Below are 17,382 nucleotides of genomic sequence, written 5' to 3'. Positions count from 1 at the left end.
CCTTAAGGATCGTTTTCATTGTTTATATTTCCAAGGTTTCAAATTTGTATATCTAAAAAGGATAGAGACTTTCAACACGATCGATTTTTATTCCATTTATTTAATTATTTACCATTCGATATCAAAATTTCTGTGCTCAACTCTATCCAACGACTAACCCGTTGGATGTCTGACGTTTGGCACTTCCTCAGGAATGCCTTCCATTAGAACAAATGACCAAAAAACAATTATCGATCAGAACAGATTATTAAAAATTATTTAACTATACCGTTCTTTCCGCCATGCTGTCTTTATTATGATATACAGGGGAGGTAACTACTTAATCTTTTCTATTGTTACCGCTCTCCTGTGAATGTCTACTAGATTAATTTATTTTATTAATTTATTTATTAATTTATTTATTAATTAATTCATTTATTAATTAATGACTATTGATTATCCCTTATAGGTAGATTAATTTTGTTGCCCCTGGGAGGCTATCATTGCTATTATTTTATTTTACATTAATACTGAGTCTCATTATTTGGCTAAGAGAATTTTATCCAGAAATCATTGCTCCTAGGAATCTTTTCAAGCTCCATCACTGATATATTCAATAACATTTCAATATATTATCATTATTTGCTATTACCACTATATTCTATGGGTTTTATACTAAGATTTGAACCTCATCTCTTCTTACTAAAATCTCCAGTGTGTTATCTTATTCCCAGTTCCTATTTTAATTTAATATCTACCCTTATCATGGTTGAGTCATGAACTTATATTCTGTTTAGAGATCTAACAATTGGCTGTATTGTACTGTACTGTATTACCCGTTCCACTTCTCTTCTTTATATCCAATCTATACTGAGTTGTTCCTAGGTCTGGGTAGCAAATTCCCAGCCGCCGCTTACATCTTTATTACAATTCTTTCTATATGGGCTGTTTCCATCCTTACTATTGTGTGCGCTCACAAACTCTTCTCCTACTCTTCTTCTTCTTCTTCTTCTTCTTCTTCTTCTTCTTCTTCTTCTTCTTCTTCTTCTTCTTCTTCTTCTTCTTCTTCTTCTTCTTCTTCTTAATATTATTATTATTATTATTATTATTATTATTATTATTATTATTATTATTATTATTATTATTATTATTATTATTTTATGTTTGACTTTTGTTTTGCATTTGTACAAGTTGGATCCAAGTCTCACCCAGAGTCCTCAAGAGACAACAAGTTAGAAGTTCATGTAGGTGTTATGCCTAGGGTACCATATATTTGGATTTGTACAGTTTTGTTCAAGCGAATGTTTAATAAACCATAAGAAAATTATGTGTTTGCTTTAAAATTTGAGATCACATACACATTATTTTACATAGGATATGGGCAGCCATTTTGGGGTTTCCTGGTATCTGAGCTAGGTAGTAATCAGCTCGTTTCGCTGTCATTCCCAGGGCACCTATGACAATAGGTATTGTTTTCGTCTTCAGATTCCACATTTTGCTAATTTCTATTTCAAGATCTTTATATTTGCTCAGTTTTTGGTAGGTCTTGACAGATACGTTTATATCGATTGGGACAGTCATATCAATGAGGAGGCATGATTTTTGTCTGAAGTCTTTCAGTATGATGTCTGGCCTATTTGCGTCTATCTTTCTGTCAGTTTGAATGGTGAAGTTCCAGAGGAGTGCAATGTGATCATTTTCAAGTACTGGGGGTGGTTTGTGTTCCCACCAGTTTTTATCATGGGGCAAGTCCAGGTTTTTGCATATTACCCAGTGAATATATTGTGCAGCTCTATCATGCCTGTTGAGATACTCTGTAGGCGCAAGCAGACTGCACATGGAGACAACATGATCGATGGTCTCATTTTGTTGTTGGCATATACGACATAATGGGGAGCTGCCATTCTGTAATATGTTGGCCTGGTAGTTCTTTGTAGGTAGGCATTGATCTTGGGCATTGATCTTATTATTATTATTATTATTATTATTATTATTATTATTATTATTAGTAATAATCCTATATTGAAACTTATACAATCTACACTTATAGGCTGCACAGATTATAGTGCCGCAACCTAGGGCTGGTCTGCACTATTACAGGTTAACTCCTATTAATGGATAATTTGGGGTTCGAAGTGAGATATTTTTAACTGACCTATTAACTATAGTAATCCCTTCCTTAAATTAGAGCTACGGTGCCTTTCTGGTTATAGTCAGGTATCCATTGTAATCTAACTTAATTTTCAAATTCCACTAAGGTTCAAGTGCATCTCCAAACTTCCACTAGTATTTTATGCATCAGTCCACCTAATTACATGACCTAACTTTGTTTTATAATTTAGCATGTATTTATATATACCTACACAAAACAGATATATATACACATATACATACACACACACGCACACACACACACACACACATATATATATATATATATACATATATACACATACACATACACATACACATATACACATATACATACACATACATACATACATATATATATATATATATATATATATATATGTGTGTGTGTGTGTGTGTGTGTGTGTGTGTGTGTATACACATGTACATACATATAAACATATCCTATAGCAACCCTTATGGGGTTGCTATACCGTATCATTTAAGCCCGATTTTATAGGGCCCTTGCGGCTATTCTTACATATTTGGTGTGATCTGTCTATGTGCTAACTGCTATGACGAGATTCTCAGTGACACCCTCTTATATCCAAAATTCATTTAAACCAACGAAAAGTGCTCCTAAAGATGTGTGTACATTTCAGAGCGTTATTCGTTAGTTTGTTAATCAATTTACTCTTAGAGAAGAGTATGCAGTAGAGTTCTGTCGTGCAGAGCGAATAGTACTTTCTTCTTCTCTCGTATGGCATTGATCCTGCTACTATGGACCATTCTAACGAATACGGCTTATTATTTTCTTTGAGTTCCCAGATGTATTTGCTAAGACTAGTGCTTGCTATTTTCCTTCCGTCTCTAGACGTCGTGAAGTGATTAGAAATTCTCCTACATACCTATCCCGATGTGCAACCAATGTATTTCGTGGTGACTGTTTGGGTCTTTACCTTACATTGATATACTATATTTTTGACTTTCGCGTTGGGTCCTTCAAATTTTAATCTCCTATGTTTTACCTCATTTACTGTGATTATGTTCTTACTCTTACAGACCTTACCCCTATTATTAATAGTACCTCCAGTGTTATTATTATTATTATTATCATTATTATTATTATTATTATTATTATTATTATTATTATTATTATTATTATTATTGCTATTATTATTATTATTATTATTATTATTATTATTATTATTATTATTATTATTATTATTATTATTATTATTATCATCATTGTTATTATCATTCTTCTTCTTCTTCTTATTGCTATTTATATCATTGTTCAAATTCTCATTCCCCCTGTTTCTTTAGACTTCAGAAGAAGAACAATAACAATAACAATAATAATAGTAGGAGAAGAGTTTGTGAGACCTAGGAACAACTCAGTATAGATTGGATATAAAGAAGAGAAGTGGAACGGGTAATACAGTACAGTACAATACAGGCAATTGTTAGATCTCTAAACAGAATATAAGTGCATGACTCAACCATGATAAGGGTAGATATTAAATTAAAATAGGAACTGGGAATAAGATAACACACTGGAGATTTTAGTAAGAAGAGATGAGGTTCAAATCTTAGTATAAAACCCATAGAATATAATGGTAATAGCAAATAATGATAATATATTGAAATATTATTGAACATATCAGTGATGGAGATTGAAAAGATTCCTAGGAGCAATGATTTCTGGATAAAATTCTCTTAGCCCAATAATGAGACTCAGTATTAATGTAAAATAAAATAATAGCAATGTTAGCCTCCCAGGGGCAACAAAAATAATCTACCTATCGGGGATAATCAATAGTCATTAATTAATAAATAAATTAATAAATAAATAAATAAAATAAATTAATCTAGTAGATATTTCACAGGAGAGCGGTAACAATAGAAAAGATTAAGGAGTTACCTCCCCTGTATATCATAATAAAGACAGCATGGCGGAAAGAACGGTATAGTTAAATAATTTTTAATAATCTGTTCTGATCGATAATTGTGTTTTTTGGTCATTTGTTCTAATGGAAGGCATTCCTGAGGAAGTGCCAAACGTCAGACATCCAACGGATCAGTCGTTGGATAGAGTTGAGCACAGAAATGTTGACATCGAATGGTAAATAATTAAATAAATGGAATAAAAATCGACTGTGTTGAAAGTCTCTATCCTTTTTAAATATACAAATTTGAAACCTTGTATATATATATATATATATATATATATATATATATATATATATATATATATATATATATATATATATATGTGTGTGTGTGTGCATATGTATATATATATATATATATATATATATATATATATGTGTGTGTGTGTGTGTGTGTGTGTGTGTGTGCATATGTATATATATATATATATTAAGTCGCTTACATCGATCCCAGTGCATAACTGGTAATCGACACCGAAAAGATTAAAGGCAAAGCAGACCTTGGCTGAATTTGAACTCAGAATATAATGGCTGACGAAATACCACTAAGCATTTTGCCCGACGTGCTAACGATTCTGTCGGCTCACCGTCCTACAATATATATGTAAACGCATGCATGACTGTGTATAAGTGTATATGTATATGTATATGTGTATATGTATATACCTAGTTTTAGATTCATAATTTATATACATGTGTGTGTATGTATATATGTGTGTGTGTATGTATGTACATGTATGTATACTATTATTATTTTTAATATCGTGTAAATTGATTAGAATCATGTTTTTATTATCACTATTTCATTAATATAATACTAAAGATTTATTAATCTCAGATTATATTGTGAGAAAATTATTTGATAATAACGCTTGTTTAAATTCCATTATATTATTTTATACTTCTATATTAGATATAATTATTTCTTATATTTTTTTTTACTTTTATTTCATAGATGTGTTTATTTCTACAAATATTTAACCGAATATATATGTACGTATATATACATACATACATATACATATACATACATGTGTATATATATATATATATATATATATATATATATATATATATATATATATATATATACATATATATGACTTGGTTTAAGAAGAGGAACATTTAGATAATCAGTGTATAGTTATGATTTACATCAACATAATAAATACATATAACACATGACAAGGAACATATCAATATGTTATTTAGAATAGAAGAATTACATGAGGTAAAGAAAAATATACGCGAAAATGATTAATATATAAAGGGTGTTATATCGATGGAAAATCATATTAAATTTGAGATTAAAAACGTTGAAGTAAGAATTAACAGTTGTAAAATACTTCGGCGGCAGTGCAAAATCCTAATGATGGATTTAAAAGCTCTAAAGAAATATATATATAGAGGGATATAGCACCAAATAAGTTATATTTCGATGGCCCTTTTCTGGAGCCCATTAGCCTAGAGTGTATGAATCCTTTAGTTTCACACCGACAATGTCCCTTTCATCAGGAATAAGGAAATAGATAATTAAGTTTGAAGAATTTGAGAGAAAGGAAAATTTTAGGTTACATTATATTGGTCGTCGGCTACTCTATCGGATACAGACCACGTTTACGTCATTCACGCTTATATAAGAAAAGAAATTTCTAGTGTAGGATGATGGGTGAATGTTAAGTGCTCAGGTTCGACCTGAGCACTTCCAAACAATTGTGTAAAAAAACTTTTTTTCCAACGGAAAAATTTATATATATATATATATATATATATAACTTTTGTTATTTACACCACCTGTCCTCGTCTGTTGTTATTTTTTGTATATATATATATACGTATACATAATACATACACACACACACACACACACACACACATACATACATACATACATACATATATATATATATATATATATATATATATATATATATATATATATATATATATATATATATATATATATACATATGTACTAGCAGAGACAGCCGACGTTGCTCGGGATTAAAATGTAGGCGCAAGCAGACTGCACATGGAGACAACATGATCGATGGTCTCATTTTGTTGTTGGCATATACGACATAATGTGGAGCTGCCGTTCTTTAATATGTTGGCCTGGTAGTTCTTTGTAGGTTGGCATTGATCTTGGGCTGCTATGATAAACCCCTCTGTTTCTGATTTCAAGCCAGAGGCCATTAACTATTGGTGGGTAAGGGCTTTGTCAATATCTGCATTATTCGCTCTCTTTGGGTATTTGCCATTGAGAGGTTTTCCATGCCATTTTTCAGTCATAATATCTAAGGCAGCAATTTTTGCACGGGTTTTCAAGCGCTTAGCTTTTTCTGCAGGTGTTTCTAGTTCGTCTAATTCTTGAATTTGTTGCAATTGGAATTCACTTAGATAGTCCTTTGCCTGTTGTGTTACTGAGTAAGATGCTTTCTTGCTTTCATGTTTTAAGACAAGTTTTAGCATCCAGTCCTCAGAGTTTTTCAGATAGGTGTCTAGGCCAATTGTGGCTACCTTCATTGATAATGCCAGCTGTAGAAGTCCTCGGCCTCCCCCTTTTCTTGGCAGATAAAGACGTTCTATATCTGCCTTAGTGTGGTGCATTCTATGCATTGTCAACAGTTTTCGTATTTTTCTGTCAACATTACATATTTCAGTAATTGACCAGTTAACGATATTGAAACTGTAAGTCACGACTGGTATGGCTAGAGCATTGATCGCTTCGATCCTGTTTCTCGCGTTCAGCTCTGTCTTCAGTATTGCTCTCACCCTGCGATAACATTCTCTTCTGATCATTTCCCTCATCACTGAGTGCTTGATATTGTCCCCTTCAATTACCCCTAGGTATTTGTAGCTCTCCGCTGGTTCTAACTCTTTTATGACATTTTGCTGGTCACGGTTCACATTAGATGTATTTGTCATTTTTCCTTTGATAAAGGTAGCTTTTGCACATTTATCAAGGCCAAATTGCATCCTGATGTCATCACTGAATTGTTTAACAATCGCTAGTAGGCCTTTGAGTCGTTTGTCATTTTTTTGCAAAGAGCTTTAAATCATCCATGTAAATGAGATGATTTATATTTTTATCAAATATTTTATAACCATACTGTGCATCATTGAGCAATTTTGAGTGCGGTATTAGGGCTAGACAGAAGAGGAGTGGTGATAGTGAGTCACCCTGGAAAATGCCACATTAAATTCTTAAATCTCCAGCATTTAGAGATTCATTGTCATTGTTCAACATCAGTGTGGTTCTCCATGATCTCATACTTACAGATAAAAAGTTTCGCAGAGTAGGAGCTATTTTATACATTTCCAGACAAGTCCTAATCCAGCTATGTGGTAGGATATCAAAGGCCTGTTTATAGTCTATCCAGGCTATTGACAAGTTTTTGTGTCGCTTGTGACAATCTTTTAAGATCATCTTATTCATGAGTAGCTGATCTTTACAACCATAAGATCCACGTTTACATCCCTTTTGCTCATTAGGGAATATGCTACTTTCTATTAACAAAACTATAGGTGTACTCGGTTAGGACAGATGTTAGCGTCTTATACATTGTTGTTAAGCAGGTTATGGGGCGATAATTTTTTGGTTCGTTTGTTTCCTCATTTTTTGGAAGCAGGAATGTTAAACCATTAACTAGCCAAGAGGGCATCAAACTAGGATTTTGCAAAACATCGTTGTAAAGTTTTGTTAGCAGTTCATGGCTTTCTGGGAAGGCATTCAACCAGAAGTTAGGAATTTTATCCTTTCCTCGAGACTTCCATTTGCTTGACCTCCTGAGAGCAGATCTTATATCTTCTACCTTGACCCCCTCCCACTTTTGCTCCTCTAAGGAGTCTAGGTCTGTAGATATTCTATCAATCCAAGGGGCCTTTTCATTGTGTGTTTTATCTTCTGCCCAGATTTTATTCCAACATTCTTGCACTTCTTCTTTTGATGGGACAGACTTTATTGCTACTGGTGTTTTCCCTATCTTCCTGTAGAAATTTTTGGGGTTATTGTTGAACATGTTATTATCTCGGAAGAATCTAACACGCTTTTCATACCTTGCTCTGCGGGCAGCTTTAGCACATACCTTTTGCTTGATGGTTTCTATGGTGGCATCAATGTCAACTTATTATTATTATTATTATTATTATTATTGAGTGAGAGAGCAGTGCATGCCATCAAAGTGACACTGGGGTAAAATATACGAAGCCCAGTATAGCCATCATGACTACCCGTCTGATAAGGGTACACCAGGCATATGCATCACAACCATATGTGCGCATCATGGTCATCTCATATCAAGATAAACAGTGCATGACCTCACAGGTGGGGCCCAGTTAGAATTTTGTTCAGGTCGAGTAGACCATCCCGTTCAAAAGGTCACTGAATAAGGTTTGTTTAAGGATGATGAGCAAAACACCCATGTTTCCAAAGGTGAATTATTCAAACCCCAAAGAATTCCTCTCAACACATGGCTATGATGCTCCCCCACTACTTCTGCTCATGATCAGAGATGCCCATATTGTCAGCCACCAAGGGACAGGCTCAACTGGTTAAGGTCAAACAACTGACATGCAAATTCGTGGTATTGAGCAGAATACTTTCTGTAGCCCATCTTTTTATACCAAGACAAAACAATGTACATGATAACACTTCCAATCAATTAAGATCAGAAGCCATGAGAGCCACTGCCTGGTATTGCATCCAGGCATGAATTATTATTATTTTTCTTCTTCTTCTTCTTTTTCTTCTTCTTCTTCTTCTTCTTCTTCTTCTTCTTCTTCTTCTTCTTCTTCTTCTTCTTCTTCTCCTTCTTCTTCTTCTTCTTCTTCTTCTTCTTCTTCTTCTTCTTCTTCTTCTTCTTCTTCTTCTTCTTCTTCTTCTTCTTCTTTTTCTTCTTCTTCTTCTTCTTCTTCTTCTTATTATTATTATTATTATTATTATTCATGTCACTGCTTGGAATCTTGGTGTTAGTAGCCCGCGCTATTAACCACTCCGAGATACTACGTATCATGGTTCACGAATTTAATATTAGTATTTCCTCTTATGTTCTATATACACTTCGAACACATTAAAGCCCTTTTCGAGGTTACTTGATTTGAATTCTTACTATCGGATAACTAATTTCATGTTATTACTCAACTTCACAATTTGGGTATTCATAAGTTATTGGGAATTCCTAAAAACAAGATCCTGTGAAAGACAATTAATTTGGTATTCCCTGTAAATGCACACAAACCGTTTTAAGGTTTTCATACTTTGTACTGACGTTATTGGATTAGCGAAACATTTATGATTACGGAACCAAGGGATAGGCCCCGCTTTCTCAGTAATTACCGGGTACGTCATCTTATATACATACATATATACATACACACACACACACACACACACACACACACACACACACACACACACACACACACATATATATATATATATATATTTATTTATTTATGTGTTTCAGCCAAGTGGCTGCGGTCATGCTGGTGCACCACATATATATATTTATTCAGAATTCCTATATTTGTTTCTTACAAAATTGTGTCGCATACGTTCCATATAGTGAGATTTCGGTTTCTATTGAGTATATTTTTGTTTCTTAATTTTTTCCTCCAATGAGTTTAATAGGATATACTCTGCATTCGTAATGTCATTATGTATAAGATTGTATATTTATAGAGCTTACATTTCTCGTATATTGTGTAAAGTGGTCTCTCTCTTTCCACACGCAAACATATATACGTATATATATACGTATATACATATATACGTATATATATATATATATATATATATATATATATATATATATATATATATATATATATATATATATATATATATATATATATACTTATACATATATATATATGCATATATGCATTATATATATATATATATATATATATATATATATATATATATATATATATATATATATATATATATATATATTTGGTTGTGTGTGTATTGATATTGATTAGCATATAACTTGACAGCCAGCAATAATCGCATATGTTATATTTTTTCGTATCAACACAGACTACTCTGAAAACCAAATTAGCTATTTATATATGCAACGTCCATTGTACAAATGTTTGAGTGCATATATGTTTGTGTGTTGTGTCTTTGTTTATGCGTTTCTCGGTGTATAGAATTGTATGTACACGTTTATAGAATTGATTCTTCGAGCAACATACATATGAGAAATCAAAGTGCTGTTGAATATATGCAACGGCTTAGTATTTCTTCTTATACGACGTTTATGTAAATATGAATCACAGTCATTCTAAAATTCATATTTTACTGGTAAAAATGATACAAAGTTATTTTGGAGCTTAGTCCAACCGATCTAATATCTTTTTGTTTATTTTGTATACAAGACATCTTCGTATGTATGGAAACGAAATGTCAGTTGAATTCAACTCCAGTGGTCGAATATTGCATTTTCATTGAAAGGAATATCGTCATTGATTATAAGAGAAACTTTTCATGTGTGTATATATGTTGCAATTTGTGTGTACTTTTTTAACTAGCTATATGTGCAAGTAATTTGTGAATAAGCATGCGTGCATACAAAGCAATGTTTTCCATAAAATACGTGTGATTTTCATCGTTTTTCAACATAGATTACTTATGTTTGTTAAACTACCTTACTGCTGCTTTGCAATCTATATAAGCGTTTCAATTCACATAAGTTTAACCGAGGCTGCGAAAAATACAAAGATTGTTGATTTTTCTTGTATATTACATATTATATAGGGTGTCCTCCGATTGAGTGACGAGGTTTCTGATTGGTGAACTTTTTTCACCTGCGAAACTAAATTCTTGAACGAAATGGAATTAATCGCAAATTCAGAGGGTCCTTATTTTAAGATTCTTTTAAGGGCTAGGCCTTCTTTTTAGAGGTAAGCTAAAATATTTACTATTAATTTGTAGTAATTATTCCAATATATACCGTTTCATCACTCAATGTAATGCTAACTTTTTGAGATCTGAAATACGATAGAATCTTTGACAGAGGAATGTTGTGGACAGGAAGCGAAATTACATAAGTCAGAAAATCAGTTTATTAACTCACTTGCAGAATTCAAAAGAAACAATCTTTGTACTTTAGGAAAGCGCAGATAACACCGGGAGTAAAGTGATATTATGTTTCTACTTTGTGTAAATGCACTTTCAGCGCCACCTATACATCGGACATTAGACAATTTCGTATAATCGAAACAAAAACTTTGACACGGTAATGGTATAAAGATCCGTGTATGTTATAGTGTGCTCCCAACATTGATTATATGTACACCGAGTAATACAAATACATACGCGGGGTAATATACGAGGTGTAGTCAAAAAGTGACTTTGATTGTTTTGTACAACACAACAATGCGTGAGCAAAATCCGCACGGGTATTAGGTGACCACGTCCTTCCTATACATGCGGAAAAATTTCCGTGTATGTAGGTTGCGCCATTCGCCCACAGTGACCCGTTGAGTGCAGACGTGAAGAGTGCGCTGGGTGATTTTTCCTTCTGAGTGAAGATGACCGAGCGCATTGAACAAAGATACTGTATCAAATTCAACCAAAATGTTGGTGATACGCAAGGCCAGATTGTCGAGAATATTCAGAAAGCCTTTGGAGATGATGCTATGGAAAAAACGCAAATAAAGTAGTGGTACAACCTTTTAAGGATGGCCGCACCTCAGTGGGCATTGAGCCACGTTGTGGCAAACCATCGACCAGCAGCAACGACGAAATGATTGCAAAGATTCGAGGAATAATCTACAAAAACCGTCGTTTAACTATTGAGGAGATTGTGGGCAGCAAACAACTGGCAACTCCACCATTACAACGTACCCGCTCATTCCCCCAATCGTCCAAGAAGTTCTTGTCAATCACAATACACCACTTGTTTGTCAGGCTTCCTACTCCCTAGACTTAGCTCCGTGCATCTTTTGGCTATTCCCAAAGTTCAGAAAATCACTCAAAAAAACACTCCTGTCAAAAGAGGAGATTAAGCAAAATTCGACGGCACAGCCCTACAGCATCCCCCAAAAGTGATTTCCTGAAATATATTATTAATATATATATATATATATTAATAATAAGAACAGAGATTTATATATCCAGTTTTATTCTGCAGTGAAGTCACAGTTTTCGGATCTATTTGGTTTGGCTGCCTGCATAATTTCTGTTCGAATGCATTTCATATTCAATATAATGATACACTTTTATTGGCTAATGAATGACGTGAAAATCATTCTCGCTATAAATCAATAATTAAAAAGCAATTAAAATTTCAAAATTTTGGTATTTTAACCAATTGTAAGCCACAGACACATTCATTCCTGTTTCCATTGTTAAAAACGGAACTGGAGAACTCTTTTGACTGCGAGAAAGACGTGCCGCTTTCCATAGTAACATGTGGAGCCAAGAACCCTTTTGTTTATCTCATGAATCGCATGTGTTGTTCATTGCATTTGTATTAAATGCATATTGAATGCATAAAACTACTTGTTTACTCGTTTCGCTTTGTCATTGAGATGGTTGTGTAGTGGGCTAAAAACAACAGCTAAATAACGTTTTTTGGATCAATGTTTTAAGCTACTGCTACCGCATTAAACGGATAGTTAATGTTTCAGACTACACATGAAGTGTTGATACTATTCTATATTTTTGAGATGAGAAATTATGTACGTTATTTATAATGGATGGATAGGTGTCCAGACAGAACACCTGACCAGAACACCTGATGAAGGCTGGAGAATATAACAGCTGAAACGTTGCGATAACAACAAACAAAATGAGGATACCTATCCGACTATTATAAATAAAAGATGTGTTGTTTACAAATATTGACAACACCTGCTATTTTCAGGATGTTGACGATGAAATACACAAAATGACACCTTCCAAATCTTGTTTCCTGACTGGGTGGGAATGACCCCTATAACTCTCCCGGAACACGTTTCCAGGAAAAGTTAAATCACTCAAGTATTTAAACTTTTTTAATTATATTATTTTGCCAAATTTTAAAATTTTCGATGGACTTCAATTTTTGAAATGTTGGCAGCCAAACCAACTAGTTCCCGTCTTTCTATTTCTGCACCTACATATGTTTCTCCTGCAACTAAGTGCACACTGCAAAATTTTGCAGCTTGCAGCACGATTTAGTATTAATTGCAGCTTCTTCAGGGTGCGTTTCAGAACCCATCTGTTCTAAACACAAATCCAGTATTTCATGCAATTGGTGTTAGTATTCTAAAAATAGCCTAAATTCTGAACTTTTCAACTTTGCTGGTTAGGAAAATAAGTGACTAGCTATCCAACAACTGGGTCACAAGACAGCAAATGGATTTTATCCTTCAAATGGTAAATGGCAGTATATTTTGTGTCAGTTTTTTTAATGTATGTTGATGTTATTATTGTTACTATTATTATCATTCCTATCACTACTACTTCCACTACTACACTTAACATTATTACTATTAATGTTAATAAATAGCTACTGTTATATTATTTAATTTGCTAATTTTATAATGAATTAAATTTGTGGATATGGTTAATTTTATTCCCCTATTGTTCTTTAATATTTATTAGGAATTTATATTTATTCAACTACTTTACTTGTTATCGTTTACTTGATTTCTATTCTAATTTTAGTATTATGTAGCATGCAATCACATAAATCGATCATCTCTATATTTAGACAGATGAATTCATCGTACACGCTCTCCAATCTATTCTTTCTTTTGTATTTTGATGTAAAAATTTGTGAAAATTCTTCAACACCCAATTTGCGCCGTTTGCTTCCTCTTCTTTATAGTTTGGCTCTACGAATTATTTCCCAGGCAGATTCATATTTCTTATTATCTTTTATATACGTAAATAATTTGCTTAAGTTAAAGATATTCTCCATTTTGCTGTCTCTTTTTCTCTATGTATATGTGCGTGTTGGGGGTGTGACCAGTCCTTGTCTTCTTTGCATCGTCTGTCGTTTTTTTGTCCCGTTTTGGTATCACCTAACTGACCGGGAGTTTTGCGGTCTTGTCCCATTTTGTATATAAAATATAGCCGCGTACTTACACTTTGTAAGTATATATATATATATATATATATATATATATATATATATATATATATATATATATATATATATATATATATATATATATATATATATGTAAGTATATATATATATATATATATATATATATATATATATATATATATGTGTGTGTGTGTGTGTGTGTGTGTATATGCATATATATATATATATATATATATATATACATGTATATATATGTGTGTGTGTGTGTGTGTGTGTGAGTTTTCTCTACTCTGTTTATCATTTTGTCCACGTTTTTTTGAAACGTCCTGTACCCAGATATGCATCTATATATACATGTAGATGTAGGTATGTACATACATGTACGTATATATGCATATACTCATTTGTTATTTGTATTACATGATCGAACGCACGCGTCATCCCTGCAAGTAAGTTTTGAACTTTTTATTTCTGACGCGACTCTATCTATCTTCGTATCTTTCTCCCCCTCTCGTTCTTCCTTCTGTTACTACTATATCTATCTCTTCCTCCCTGTCTCTCGTTGCTAATCTATATTCTACTTCCTCCCCTTTTTCTCCTACCACTCTTTCTCCCTACTCTTCGCTGGTCACATGTGTCCAGCTACTAATTATTTTCATATCTTGGCCTGGCCAAGCACACAGGAACGTTCTTCGTCCCGTCTCCTTCCAGTTCGTTGCTCCACGGCGTTCAGTATACACACATATTTTCACGTCTGGCCGTTTGGCCTTTTTTGATTGTTTTCACTGTTTCGTTTTCCTGTTTCGTTTTATTGAGATCTGGGGACTGTGGTGGCTAGATAATATGTTCAACTTTACCAGAATGTTCCTTGTGCCATTCAGTAACAAATTTAGCAGTGTGATTTCGTGCATTATCATCCTGTAAGATTGCGTTTCGCTCCGGAAACATTTCCGCAACCATAAGATGGATTTGATCAGATAAAATACTTAAATAGTCTTGGCTATTAATTCTGCCATGAAGGAAAACCATTGGGCCAGCAAATGTCCAAGATATAGTCCCCCCCTCCACTAGATCATCACAAATCCTCCTCCATGTTTAACGGTTGGAAGAAGGCAGTCTGGGTCGAATGCTTCTTTTGACTGTCTCCACACATACACTTGGCCGGTGGTCAGAAATAAGGTAAAGGATGACTCGTCGAGAAAATAACATTCTTTCAGTGCTCTAGGGGCCAATTTTGTAGGTTATTACTCCACTCTAAACGCTTTGAAACGTTTATTTTTGAAAGTAGAAGTTTTCTGATTGCATCCCTCCTGTGAATTCCGGCTTTGTGCACCTCCAGGCGAACAGTTTGGGGGGAAACTGGGTTCTCGAGGTGATCACTAAGCTCTGTAGTACTTTTGGTAGCTGTACTTTTGTGATCCTTTCTAAAAATTGGCGTATGAGTTGTACGGTCCCTATCTGAATGTTTTGGTTTTCTTCTGGAGCTTTGTTTTGACGAGGAGGCTTTCCCTCTTTCTCAAAGGCTGTCATTATTTTGGAGACAGTACTTATGGATAGACCAAACATTTCGGCTGTTTGTGTTACGCTAGCGCCTGCATTACAAGCACCAACAGTTTGACCTGTTTACGTTCAATATATTTGTCATTTTACCGAATTTAATTACCTTTTATTGGATGATATCTGAAAAGAAATAGCAATTTTAACAAAATATATTAAGCAACAATAATAATAAATAAAAAAAAAACATTAAAAAACAAGCTTTTAACTGTTTCATTGATATTTGAAAATTACGATGCTATGATGCTAGGTGTTTCCATTATTTTGTCCAACCCCTGTATATACATTTGCAAGAAAATGTATATACATTTGCAAGAAAATGCTTGTAAACAAGCATTTTCTTTTTGTTTTTAGACGCGTCAAACAAGAAAGTAATATTTCAAGAAAGTAATATTTCGAACGCAATATAGCTGTGAAAGCAGCAAAAATATTGTTATTTTTTTTACCCTTAATATGACGGAATTAGCTGTCAGCAGACAGTTATAAGACACGTACATGCACCTTTTGTTGTCATACAAGGATAACATATCCTATCTTTCTGCTGTCTTCACGGCTATACTGCGTTCGAAATATTACTTTCTTTTCTGTATGATGCTATACGCAGTCGACACTTCTGAAACCAAAAATAAGTTTGTTTACATATGTTGAGGCATTTGCAAAAAGCTATCTATTTCATGTTTAATTTGACAGTTATTGTCAACGGGGTCAGTATGGCTTAATGGTAGAGTACTCAGCCGATATCTGTGAGGTGAAGAAAGTTCGAGCCCCATTGTTATCTGCTGTCAAACGATTTTGTCTGTTGTTCTTATTGAAGAGCGAAGGTGCGAAACGTAAAAAACTGTTCCATTCTTCCCGAGGTATAAAGTAATACCGCTGCGTGTTGTTTCTACACGTTTTAGGTAAATTTTAGTAATATATGTATAGATATTATGTGTATATATATTTTGTTCTCACCTACTACATCTTCTTGAATTCACTTATTTACGCATTCGTGTCGCACAGTTACACTCTTGCACAATTACACACATCCAAACCTCACCACATGAGGTTTCAAAACTCGGCCCTAGAAATTTTCTCTCTTTTTATCTCTACTCCCTTTCTCCCTTCTTCCACGTATCACTTTCCTTTAAAGCATTGTTTTCCTTCTTTTTGATCATTCATTTTATATACATATATATATTTATATTTCTATATATATATATATATATATATATATATATATATATACATACACACAGAAAGAGAGAGAGAGAGAGAGAGAGAGAGAAAGAAATATAGGTATATATGTATACATCTATGCATGTATATACTTATACGTGCATGCATACATACATATATATATATATATATATATATATATATATATATATATATATATATACATATTTATGCAATTATGTGTGTATGTGTGTATGTGTGTATGTATGTATATATGTAATGGACGGGCGATTTAATATCATCAACTGACGAAGTGCTGTAACACCATTGATAGAGATAACTGAGTAATTGCGTAATTGTAACGTACATGATATTTACCTATAATTTTTCATTAGATTATAGGAAACAACATTTTGAATATGAAAATGTAAATTCCAAATGCTTCTGGCAATGGCTGATATGTATGATTTTTCGAATATTGTCTCAATGACATACACCTAACTGACTCTATCTTCTATAACTGAACTTCCAAAATAATATATATACATTGAGCA

This window comes from Octopus bimaculoides, chromosome 13 (genome assembly GCF_046866305.1).
Source record: "Octopus bimaculoides isolate indiv1 chromosome 13, ASM4686630v1, whole genome shotgun sequence".
Lineage (NCBI taxonomy): Eukaryota > Metazoa > Mollusca > Cephalopoda > Octopoda > Octopodidae > Octopus > Octopus bimaculoides.
The sequence above is the reverse complement of the archived record's forward strand: the minus strand, read 5'-3'. Positions refer to the sequence as shown.